General features: G+C 43.9%; 1 protein-coding gene across 1 annotated transcript in view; it reads left to right on the top strand.

Moving 5' to 3' along the window:
• Positions 1-11,504, top strand: part of LOC134586132 (uncharacterized) — a 153,579-nt gene that overhangs the window by 74,847 nt on the left and 67,228 nt on the right. The window lies entirely within an intron of this gene.

Genomic DNA, 11,504 nt, shown 5'->3' with positions numbered 1-11,504 from the left:
CTCTTCCCCTCTGTCTCTCTCTCCCCCACATCTTTCTCCCCCCTGTTTCTTTTTCCTCCCTCCACCATCTCTCTATTCCCACTTTTTCTCCCTCTGTGTCTCTTTCCCCCATCCTTTCCCTGTGCCCCTCTATTTTATTTGCCCCCCCCCCCCTTGTGTCTCTTTATTCCTGTCTTCCCCTCCCATTTACCTGCGAGTAGTGAGTAGGGTTTTTTGCTGGAGCCGCCAGACCGGGTGGCAGCCTCGCCGGTCCGGCGGCACTCCTGTCAGGCTTTCTCCCCCCTTTCCCCTTTCCCCCCTTTCCCTGTGTCTCTCTCCCCCACATCTCTCTTCCTCTCTGTCTCTCTCACCCCCACATCTCTCTTCCCCTCTCTCTATCTCCCCCACATCTCTCTCCCCCTTCCTCTCTCTCTCCCCCTTCCTCTCTCTCTCCCCCTTCCTCTCTCTCTCCCCCCTTCCTCTCTCTCTCCCCCTGTTTCTTTTTCCTCCCTCCACCATCTCTCTATTCCCACTTTTTCTCCCTCTGTGTCTCTTTCCCCCATCCTTTCCCTGTGCCCCTCTATTTTATTTGCCCCCCCCCCTTGTGTCTCTTTATTCCTGTCTTCCCCTCCCATTTACCTGCGAGTAGTGAGTAGGGTTTTTTGCTGGAGCCGCCAGACCGGGTGGCAGCCTCGCCGGTCCGGCGGCACTCCTGTCAGGCTTTCACTAGTTCTGACTCGCTGGGGGCTGAAGGAGGAGGGAGGAGCATGTCTCTGTACCATGCTCCCTCGCGGTTTCTGTGCTGGGAATTGTGGGAACCACGAGGGAGCATGGTACAGAGACATGCTCCTCCCTCCTCCTTCAGCCCCTAGCGAGTCAGCACTAGTGACAGCCTGATTGGAGTGCCGCTGGACCGGCGAGGCTGCCACCCGGTCCGGCGGCTCCAGCGTGGAATGCGGCCGCCGGCCTGCCCCCTCAGAGTTTGTGCCACCGGACCAGCCACCCGGTGGCACATACATGGTCAGTGCAGCCCCCAGGTGCCGCGGCCCACCGGGAAATTTCCCGATATCCCGGTGGACCAGTCCGGCCCTGCCTGGGACGGGGTGAGGAAAACATTGGTTAACCACCCCAAAATAAAGATGGCAGCACCCCTACAATCTATAAGCTTGATAATCCCCACTTTTAACTAGAAGCTGTGGACAGAAAAAGGCATTACCCATATACTCCACCTATACCAAGGGGGACTCCTCTAAACCTCCCCATGCCTACAGGAACAATTTACTCTACCCACAAAATTCCTATTTCCTTACCTCCAAGTAAAATCATTACTAACAAACAACCCACCCATGAATCCCGAGAAAGCGTTAAGCGAACCAACCTCAAAGTTCAAAAATATATGCCTATCAAATAAGCCCAACATAAAACCTCTCTCTATATGCTACCACTTGATCCTACACAGCCAACCAATAACACTTGATCACTACAAAGAAGCTTGGCACAAAGAATTAGGCACCGAGTTGAGCCCGGCGCAGTGGAAAAGAGCTTACACAGCACATAAAGGCATAACATCGTGCGCCCAACACTTACAAATACAAAGGAAAATATTATATCGTTGGTACTTGGTATCGGAAAAAATACACAAAACTTGGCCCACCTCCATGAACATGTTTTGGCGTTTCGAGAGAGAAATGGCCATGGGTTTGTTATCATAAGCATGTCTAACATAGGAGGGAATTGTGATCAACAACAAATGAAAATTGCCATATTTTAGTTATATACCTTCTTTAATATTTTTTACATTTTGGTATATTTTTAATTGATAAACATTTTAAATGTTTTGATTTATAAAAATACATCTTCCAAACAGCCCTATATAGGGGTTTGCCACATATTCCTTCATATGCTAAAAACTTTTTTTAAAAATAGAATGCAATCTGTAACTGACCGCCTCGCAACCCGACCGTGTACCTCCGTCTTCCAGTGGGTAGACCTCTCCTATTCCACGAAGAACGAAGCAGGCTGTTCTTAAAAGAGCAAGTGTTGTGATCGAAGGGAGTATAGTGATTATAGCAATCCCCAGAGTGTGAATATAGCGCTCCAATCCCACAAACATGAGCCTAGACTTCATCAAGGGTAAAACGAATCTCGTTTAATGGTAGCCACAACTGGCCTTTTATGACAGTCCCCATGCAAGGGGCACTCCCCCCTGGACCGGAGAGTAAACCACAGTAGAAATAAATCCACAATCCACATTGGCTCTCAGGTCTAGGACACTCCCATACAAAATAGGTAAATCCCTCACTTATGCCTGGGAGGTAATTGAGTCAAGCACTATGCTAAACTCAATTATCTCCAAACACAAAAAAACCCACAAATTTTTACAACCTCCCAAAATAACTTAAAACACACAAATCCCCCACAAAAGTTACATCCCCTGATAGTCCTCACCTGAGTGACCAACATATCCAAAAATCACCCAGATCAGTTCAGGGGTTTAAGAATTTCCTGTATTCCGACCACACGCATTATCCCATGCCCAAAATAGTTCCAGGGCATTCGCGGCTAAGTCGTCCTGAAGTTTAGTCACGGTTTTGGTTCATGAAAATGGCTGCCAGTGAGCTAGAGTTCGGTTCTATGGAAAGTGCCGAACCAGGGGGAATAAAATATGGGTCTTTATAGTTGCTGACCTGGCCCATAGTCCTGAGGTAAGAGGCTGGCAAGCAGTCCCCTCCGAGAACTATAAAAGGAATGTAACCTATTCTCTTTTTTAAATCTTTATTCACCTCCCCACTCCCCCACCCCCACCCCCATTTTTTTACCTTATATGTTTTGCACTGGCAAATATGGTGGGGAAACTAAAACTCTTATGTAATACTGATCCTCACAATAGAGCTGAGAATATTCTGTTCTCAGCATGACATTTAATTTATATGTTGTCAGCGCAGAGATAGAGAATTTGCCCTCAATAAAAATGGTGGAACGTAATAATGAAGTGACATGAATAGATACGGTCCATCACTTCAAATATGCAATCAGGCAATTGTAGGAAACAAGATTAACATTCACATGCCCCTAATCCGATTGGACATCGTAACGTACTGTTAACCAATGGGAAAGTATGAGGAGGGTTTTTAAACCAGGAAGAGGAAGCAGCATAACACTGATTGAGAAAGCCCGGTGGACGGGTGAAACACATCTCAGGAGACTAAGAGCCTGAGGACTTTGAAGCACTTTGACAATTTGTCATTATTTGTCATGTTACTTGTGATTTTAGTGTTCAATAAATTTCTATAAAGGTCCCTCAAGCTACCCAACTGTCTGCTTCCAAAAGAAGGGTTGTGCCACCATAATAGGCACACAAGTGAATATACCTAGAGCCAGGTCCCTTGGGCTCTAGCAAATGTGAGCAGTCATTTATGGTATATGCAATCTACCTGAAAGTCAACTGTATAACACTAGGAGCATTATCTCCTATTTTTCAATTTTTTGTCTCTTTGAGAGTATGTATCACATAATTTGGAAGGGGTATTGTGTCACCTAAGTACACTACTACAAGAACCACCTGAGTTGAACCATCACTACTTTACATAGGGATCTTACAAATTTAAAGTTATCTGCGCAAAAGAGATCTTTTTTTTTTAGGACACCCAAAAATATTTGCTGTTCCCCAAATAGGGGTAGGTGTTTTATTGTACACACCCACCGTTAGATGTGCTCCACTCTATAGATAGATGGCAGCTTGGCCTTCCAACAATCGTGTTTTTGTATGCATGTATATATGTGGGAGGTGTAGAAGCACTGCAAAATATTCCTATTTGTAGCACCTTTTCTACTCACAGAACACTTTTTTCTACTAATTTTGATATGCATAATTAAATGCATGCAATATTTTTTATTTTTTTTATTTGTGTAGTGGACTTTCCCTTCAAGGGAAATGTAGCACTAAACCATATCTATATACTTTATTGCTACATTCCCTTTGAAGGGATCATTTAATGAACAAATCTGCAAACCCCATTTTTGTATTTTGTATTTCATTTATATATTGTTAATTCATTTATAAAGGGTTAAATTCTAAGTTACACTGTTTTCCTCTCACCTTTTGGGTGGCTTTTGTAATTACAATTTGGTAATTAAGGGTATTTGAAATGCGCACTCTGCAGTTAGCTTAGGCTCAACAAAGACCATATTAGGTAAAAATGTTGCCTGGTCCACTGTAGTGGATTAAATCTCCTACATTTGCTGTTTTTTGCTGTATTGGTGGCTATTGCAAGGAGTCTACAAGACAATGGTGTGCTGATTTCTTGCTATTGACAGCCACTAGAGGGGCTTCTGATGAAATAGAGTAAAACCCTGCTTTTGTTTATTAGCTGAGCTCAGAGAGACCATCTGGTTGGCACAAAACACAATTTTGCCATGCATACACACTAGCATACCAATGCTTTACTTTGGGAAATTACTGGACTAGCGGAGATCAACAATCTCAATAATTTTAGCCAGGGAAGTGGAGCTTTCCTGGGGATACTGGTGCATTGAGGGAGAAAAGGATACTACTTCTTCCTATAATTGAAGCTGGGGTCCTAAATGGCCACACGACACTATAGAGTTAGGAATACACATAAGTACTAATGCTATAGTGTTCCTTTAAGTTTGCTCTGGACAAGATATTCTCTTTGATGTGTTTAACTTTGAGATTTTGCCCTCCCTTTTTGATGGCAACTTGGTCTGTGGGTCCTTATTGTCATGCATGCAATTAAGATAGTGGACTTTAGATATAGCGCTTATTCAGTTTCTGCAAACTGTCTTTCTCCTGCAGTGCACTGATCATAAAGATACCAAAGCACTTACTGCAACTTTTAATCAGCAGAAGGACTTAACTGTGACATTGCATTACAGAATCCCTAAATGCTAAATGCTTGGGTGCAACTGCACCCCACCTTCCTTGCCAGCCTTCTCCTGGCAGCAATCATTTATTAATTAACTAACAAGAACAGACAATGTGTTTTCTGCAAAGGTTTTATGCCATAAGCCTCAAACTAACTATTATTGTCCATATTATAATCTTGATGGTGAGGGGGGTGAGGATGGTGGGGGGTGGTGAGGTTGGTGGGGGGTGAGGCTGAGGGTGGTGGGGGGTGAGGCTGAGGGGGGTGAGGGGTGATGCTGAGGGGGGTGAGGGGTGATGCTGAGGGTGGTGAGGGGGTGATGCTGAGGGTGGTGGGGTGATGGTGAGGGTGGTGGGGTGATGGTGAGGGTGGTGAGGGTGGTGGGGGTGGTGAGGGTGGTGGGGGTGAGGCTGAGGGGGGTGATGCTGAGGGGGGTGGGGGTGAGGCTGAGGGGGGCTGGGGGTGAGACTGAGGGCTGTGATGCTGAGGGTGGTGGGGGCTAGGGGTGGTGATGGTGAGGGTGGTGGGGGCTAGGGGTGGTGAGGCTGAGGGTGGTGGGGGTGGCGAGGCTGGGGGTGAGGCTGAGTGTGGTGATGGTGACTGGGGGGGTGAGGCTGAGTGTTGTGGGGGGTGATGGTGAGTCTACCTTGATTTCCCTGGTGGTCCAGTGGGCTCCCTGGTGGTCCGGTGGCCACTGCTCCCGGTCTGCAGCTCCGCAGAGCTGCAGACCATGTAGTCTCGCGAGATTTCAGAACGTTGCCGTAGTAACCCGCGGCAACGCTCTGATTGGCCAATTCTCGCGAGTCACATGGTCTGCAGCTCTGCACACTGCGGAGCTGCAGACCAGTGTCTGCGATGGTGGCCGGGCAGCCAGGAGGGGCCTCGCACCCGGCGGCATACCGGGCAAGCCGCCGGGCCCCCTCCTGGTGTCAGGTCCTCGGTCACTGACCGAGGACCTGACACACTCTGCCCACAGGCGGTTTAGGCGGCCGCGAGGCCCCAGCCAGCGCGAGGCCTTAGGCGGCCGCCTAAACCGCCTAATTAGAGAGCCGCCTCTGATTATAACAGTTTGACTGTTCAAAAAAAAACCACAAAGGCCTACCATTTGTAAAAGTAGACACTCCAGGGTATCTCATAAAGTGCACATTGTGCCTTAACATGCCCCCATTTTTTCACCAATATATGCCAAATTATGTGGTAAAAAATTATTTTGTGCGTTTTTTACATATGGATTGCATTTTTGCTAGGCATTTTGTATATTTCACATGTTCCACTAAGTTCAAACCCCCCAAATTATGCTCAGCTAAGTCTTCTGAGTAAAATGACACCCCCATTGTATGTCTTTGGCACTATTTTGTGAAGCTACAGTGCCATATAGGAGACCTATCCATTTCAGTATTTATAGTACAATTTTGAGAAATGGATTTAATTGGCCTATGCTTCAATTTGGGGCATTATTGCAGTTGGAAAGTTAAAAGAAAAAAAACACGAAGGCCTACCATTTCCTAAAGTAGACACCCCAGGGTATTTCAAAAGGCATATTTTAAACCTTAGCGTTGGATCATTTTTTTCTTAGTTTGTACCAAGTCTAGTTACAATTAGCATTTTTTCTGCCTTTTTGACACACACTTGGAGATGTTACTGTATATTTTGTAATCCTTATGTGTGCTATGGCAGTAGAACACCTAATATGTTGCTCAGCTATGTCCTCTTAGTGCAGCAATACCCCCATGTGTACCCTTTTCGGGGATATGTGTATGTTGAAGGGGCACATTGGAGACCAAGCCATATCAGTTTTTACCGAACTTTGAATTTTGATGCTCGGCCCATGTGCAAATTCCAAGCATCTTAGCAGGTTTTAAGTTCAAATTACCCCACAAAGGCCTACCATTTCTTAAAGCAGACACCCCAGGGCATTTTAAAAGGCATATTTTAAACCTTAGCGTTGGATCATTTTTTTTTGTTAGTTTGTACCAAGTCTAGTTACAATTAGCATTTTTTCTGCTTTTTGACACACACTTGGAGATGTTACTGTATATTTTGTAATCCTTATGTGTGCTATGGCAGTAGAACACCTAATATGTTGCTCAGCTATGTCCTCTTAGTGCAGCAATACCCCCATGTGTACCCTTTTCGGGGATATGTGGATGTTGAAGGGGCACATTGGAGACCAAGCCATATCAGTTTTTACCGAACTTTGAATTTTGATGCTCGGCCCATGTGCAATTTCCAAGCATCTTAGCAGGTTTTAAGTTCAAGCTACCCCACAAAGGCCTACCATTTCTTAAAGTAGACACCCCAGGGCATTTCAAAAGGCATATTTTAAACCTTAGCGTAGGATCATTTTTTTGTTAGTTTGTACCAAGTCTAGTTGCAATTAGCATTTTTTTCTGCCTTTTTGACACACACTTGGAGATGTTACTGTATGTTTTGCAATCCTTATGTGTTCTATGGCAGTATAACACCTAATATGTTGCTCAGCTATGTCCTCTTAGTGCAACAATACCCCCATGTCTACCTTTTTCAGGGTTATGTGGATGTTGAAGGGGCACCTTGGAGACACACCACTTTCATATTTTTCAAAAGTGGATGCTGGGCCAAAGTGTTATTTTAGCAGCCCAGGACTGCAAATTACCTCTCAAAGACCACATATATTTTTAAGTATAAGCAGCTCATCAATTCAAATTATGAACAAGTGCATACTATTTGCTGTGAAAAGGGGGAATAGTTGGCTTAAACCTATCTGGAGGTAGTACCCAGTAATCTGTGTCACGGGCAACGCTGTCACGGATTCCAAAACACAGACAGACTACAAAGAGAGAGAACACAGAGACAGACACTTGTAATACCGGTCCTTAGAATGGCCGGGCTATACAAGCAGAGAATAGTCAAGGTACAAGCCGAGGTCAAAGGGGTAAAGAGAAATGGAACAACGATAGGACAAGCCGAGGTCAAGGATCAGAGAAGACAGGATAAACGGGAGACAAAGCCAAGATTTGGTAACCAGACAGTTAACTAAAATCACACCCCAAAACTGGTCTGCTTATTCGGCCTGGGTGTGGAAAACTTTAAAACAGTGGCCAATACATAGGCCGGGCTGAGAGGGGCAATCAGGGCAGTAATAGCTGGTCTCAACTCTTACGCCCCTCTTGTAACACACCCTGCATCTTTTCTGGGGGGTTTTCTTTCTGGGGGTTGATGGAATCTTGAAGCAGAAGTGACCTGCCTCCATTCTTCTGCTAGGCTCCACTGATGGTCCCCCTCTGTGGCACTCAAGTAACCCAGAAATGAGCTGAAATTGAAATGAAAGGAAGGTGCATTTCAGCTCAGCATTTGCCTTTTTAAAAATAATAAAGGCATTGTGGACTGCCGTCTGCATTATATATATGCCCACTTTTTTATACCATGCCCTGGTTTTGCGCATGATTAGATACGGCTGCATTAGTTGATCGGACAGATCAACTCCCCCCATATGCCGATTATATTGCTGTATGCAGACTGGCAGCCGTTTATATTCCTCTCTGCCACGAACTGCGACCCTGTGAGTGTTTTCCCCATGGATGGTAGTTAGGATGAAAACCTCCTTTTTATCGCGGTACTTGAGTGCCAGCAGTTCATTCTGGCAGAGAGCTGCTGTTTCCCCCTTTATTTTTTTTTCTGCTAGAGCCTTTGGGAAACCTGTGCGACTCTTCCTGATAGTGCCACAGGCCACAGTCTCAAAACAGTACAGCATTTGTAAGAGTGGGATGCTGTTATAAAAGTTATCGATGTATAAGTGATAACCTTTGTTGAGTAATGGCATTATTAAGTCCCAGACAATTTTCCCACTTGTCCCTATTATATCTGGGCAACCTGGGGGATCAAGGTGGCTATCCCTTCCTTCATATACACGGAAGGTGTATACAGAGACACTGCTACTTTCACATAATTTATACAATTTGATCCCATACTGGGATCTTTTGGATGGGATATATTGTCTAAATCCCAGTCTTCCCTTATATTTCATGAGGGACTCATCAATTGAAATTTGTTTTTTGGGGGTGTAAATAGTGGCAAATTTTTCATTCAAGTGGGAAATTAGAGGGCGTATTTTATAAAGAAATTCATACTGCGGATGACCTTTTGGGGGGCACTTCATATTGTCATTAAAGTGCATAAAACGCAGTATGTCCTCATATCTCTCCATATGCATAGTCTGGGAAAAAAAATGGGGGTATTAAAAATAGGATTTTTAGTCCAGTACATTCTAATTGTGGGCTTTTTAACTATCCCCATTAACATGGTCAGTGCCCAGAATTGTTTAATTTCTGGCACACTGGTTGGGTACCATCTCTCTGTCCTGGCGATTCGGGAGTCTTGGTTGCGTGCAAGATATTGCTCCGCATACAGATTCGTCTGGGTAACTACCGCCCCAAAAAAATCATCCCCCCAAAACAGCTCCATACAATCCAGCGCATTATAGCCAGACAGGTCAGCCTGTATGCCAGGATTGGCAGTGAACACTGGGATGTCTGGCGAAAAATTATTAGGGGGTACCCAGTCATCTTCGCCATAATGAACATTAGGGGAATCAGCAATTTCCTCTGATGTTACTGCAGTATCTGGCACATAGTCCCTGTCCCCTGCATCACTCCCTGCGTCACTCTCTGAGGCAGTGTCGGTCGCCTCTGAGTCGGCGGCTAACAGGGCATAAGCCATCTCTGCGCTATACTTGTGCAACATTTTAATACAGTTAACACAGCTAAGAAAACTTTAACTAAATAACTAAACTTTTTTTTTTTTTTAACCCCTAACTAAATTCCCCAATTACCACTAAATCCACCCACCCAACTAACTAAATCACAAATTAATAAAATAAAATAATAAAATTGAACCCCTTAGGGTTACAAAAAAAAATACATTTAACCCTGTGTAAGTGTAAAAAAAAAAATAGATCACAGTAAAGTACTGTGACCTGTATATTGATCACTGCTAGCAGTGATCAAGCAGCAGGGAAAGGGTTAATATTTTTTTTAAAGGAAGGGGAAAGGGATTAGGAACCTTTAAAAGATATTCACTATTCTTCTGGGACACAATGTTGCAACGATCTGTCTCTCTCCACTTCACAAACCCACAAGAGGTGGAGGGAGGCGGATCAGATATCCCAGCAGTATTGTGACTGCTGTGACTGGCTGTCACAGCGATCACATGTGCTGGGACATCGCAATTTGCTGTTGCTGGTCTGCCCCTGACTCAGAGGGACCCAGCAACAGCGTTAACCCCGCGATCGCCGGCACTGCGCGATCGCTGCGTTAATTTTACCGCGTGACGGACGAGGTCCGTCACCCGTCGTTAAGGGCATTCCCAGGATGACGGACCTCGGCCGTCACCCGTCCTGAAGGGGTTAAATCACCACTCTTTATTTTTGTCATTTTTTTTTACTTAATTCTTTAAATTATTTTGATGTATCCTTTATTTACAAGTTATCTCCTTATAGTTGGTATAAAACATATTTATAAGTGATATATAACTACACCTGAAATTAATAGTGGGAATTTAGGAACTAAGCCCCCTGACCAAACCAACCTGGGAAGACCAAGAAGAACCAATCCCAGACTGACACTAGTAGGAACTTGAAACCCTATGTCCCACTTTTAAAGGCCATACTCTAACTTGCTGTGCCACCAATGAACTTACTCTATTGAGAGGAATCCATCAATGCTCATTAGCAGTTACTTGCCGAGTTTACATTAATTGTTTAATGTGCTGCATTCACAGGTGCTGCTGTTGAGTTCATATTCACCCAAAGATCAGAGCCAATCCTCCCTATTTAAAACCAATCAATTGTTTCCACAGATCCTTTCCATAACGTTAATCTTTTGTTTGTTAAAAACCTGTTTATGTTTTAAGCTCTTTCTGGACTTAATACCTGGCTCTGACTGCTTAACGGATAACACCCTCTCTTGTTATTAGACTTGTACAAAAAATTATTTGGCCCAGTTTGTTTGGTTCATTTATATGATTTTGCCATTTATTTATTAATAATATTCATAACTACTACAGCCTTTGATGCTGCCTGCAGAAACCCTGCCTTGTTCCCCAGTAAGGGGGATAAACTTGTTTTTTTTTTTTACAATGATTTGCTACTTACCTAGTTTTTACTGGGTGCCAAGTTTTAATAATTGATTGCTAAATGACATTTTGACTTTTGAAAATCTTGTTAAAATTTTAATTGAAATTGGGAAATGTTTTGTAAAAAGGTTAGAAAAATGTATTAAAAACTGTGTTCTCTACCCTCTTGTAATCAGTTGTTTGAATTATTGTAACTAATTGGTTTTAGGTACGACTTCTGATTATAGAATGATCTTCCATCACTTTAACACCAGAATAAAATATATACAAGGTACTAAATTCAAGAGGAAAGTCACAGCTGAACCAGAACATATTGCAACAGGTACAATATGACTTGTGTGTAGAAACGTGAAAATTCCTTCTCATTAAGGGGTTATATTACAATTCCAGCTCTAGAGGCAGAATACTGTTAATTATGAGGAATGGGAGGTATGTGAAAGATGAGATGGGGGTGTGGAAAAGTTTAGACTTACAGGTACTGGAGGTACTCGTACTTGTCTAACCAGCTCTAATTATAAGCTGCTACTG

The sequence above is a fragment of the Pelobates fuscus genome, chromosome 2 (genome assembly GCF_036172605.1).
Source record: "Pelobates fuscus isolate aPelFus1 chromosome 2, aPelFus1.pri, whole genome shotgun sequence".
In the NCBI taxonomy this organism is placed as follows: domain Eukaryota; kingdom Metazoa; phylum Chordata; class Amphibia; order Anura; family Pelobatidae; genus Pelobates; species Pelobates fuscus.
This window is presented reverse-complemented; position numbering and strand designations above follow the sequence as displayed.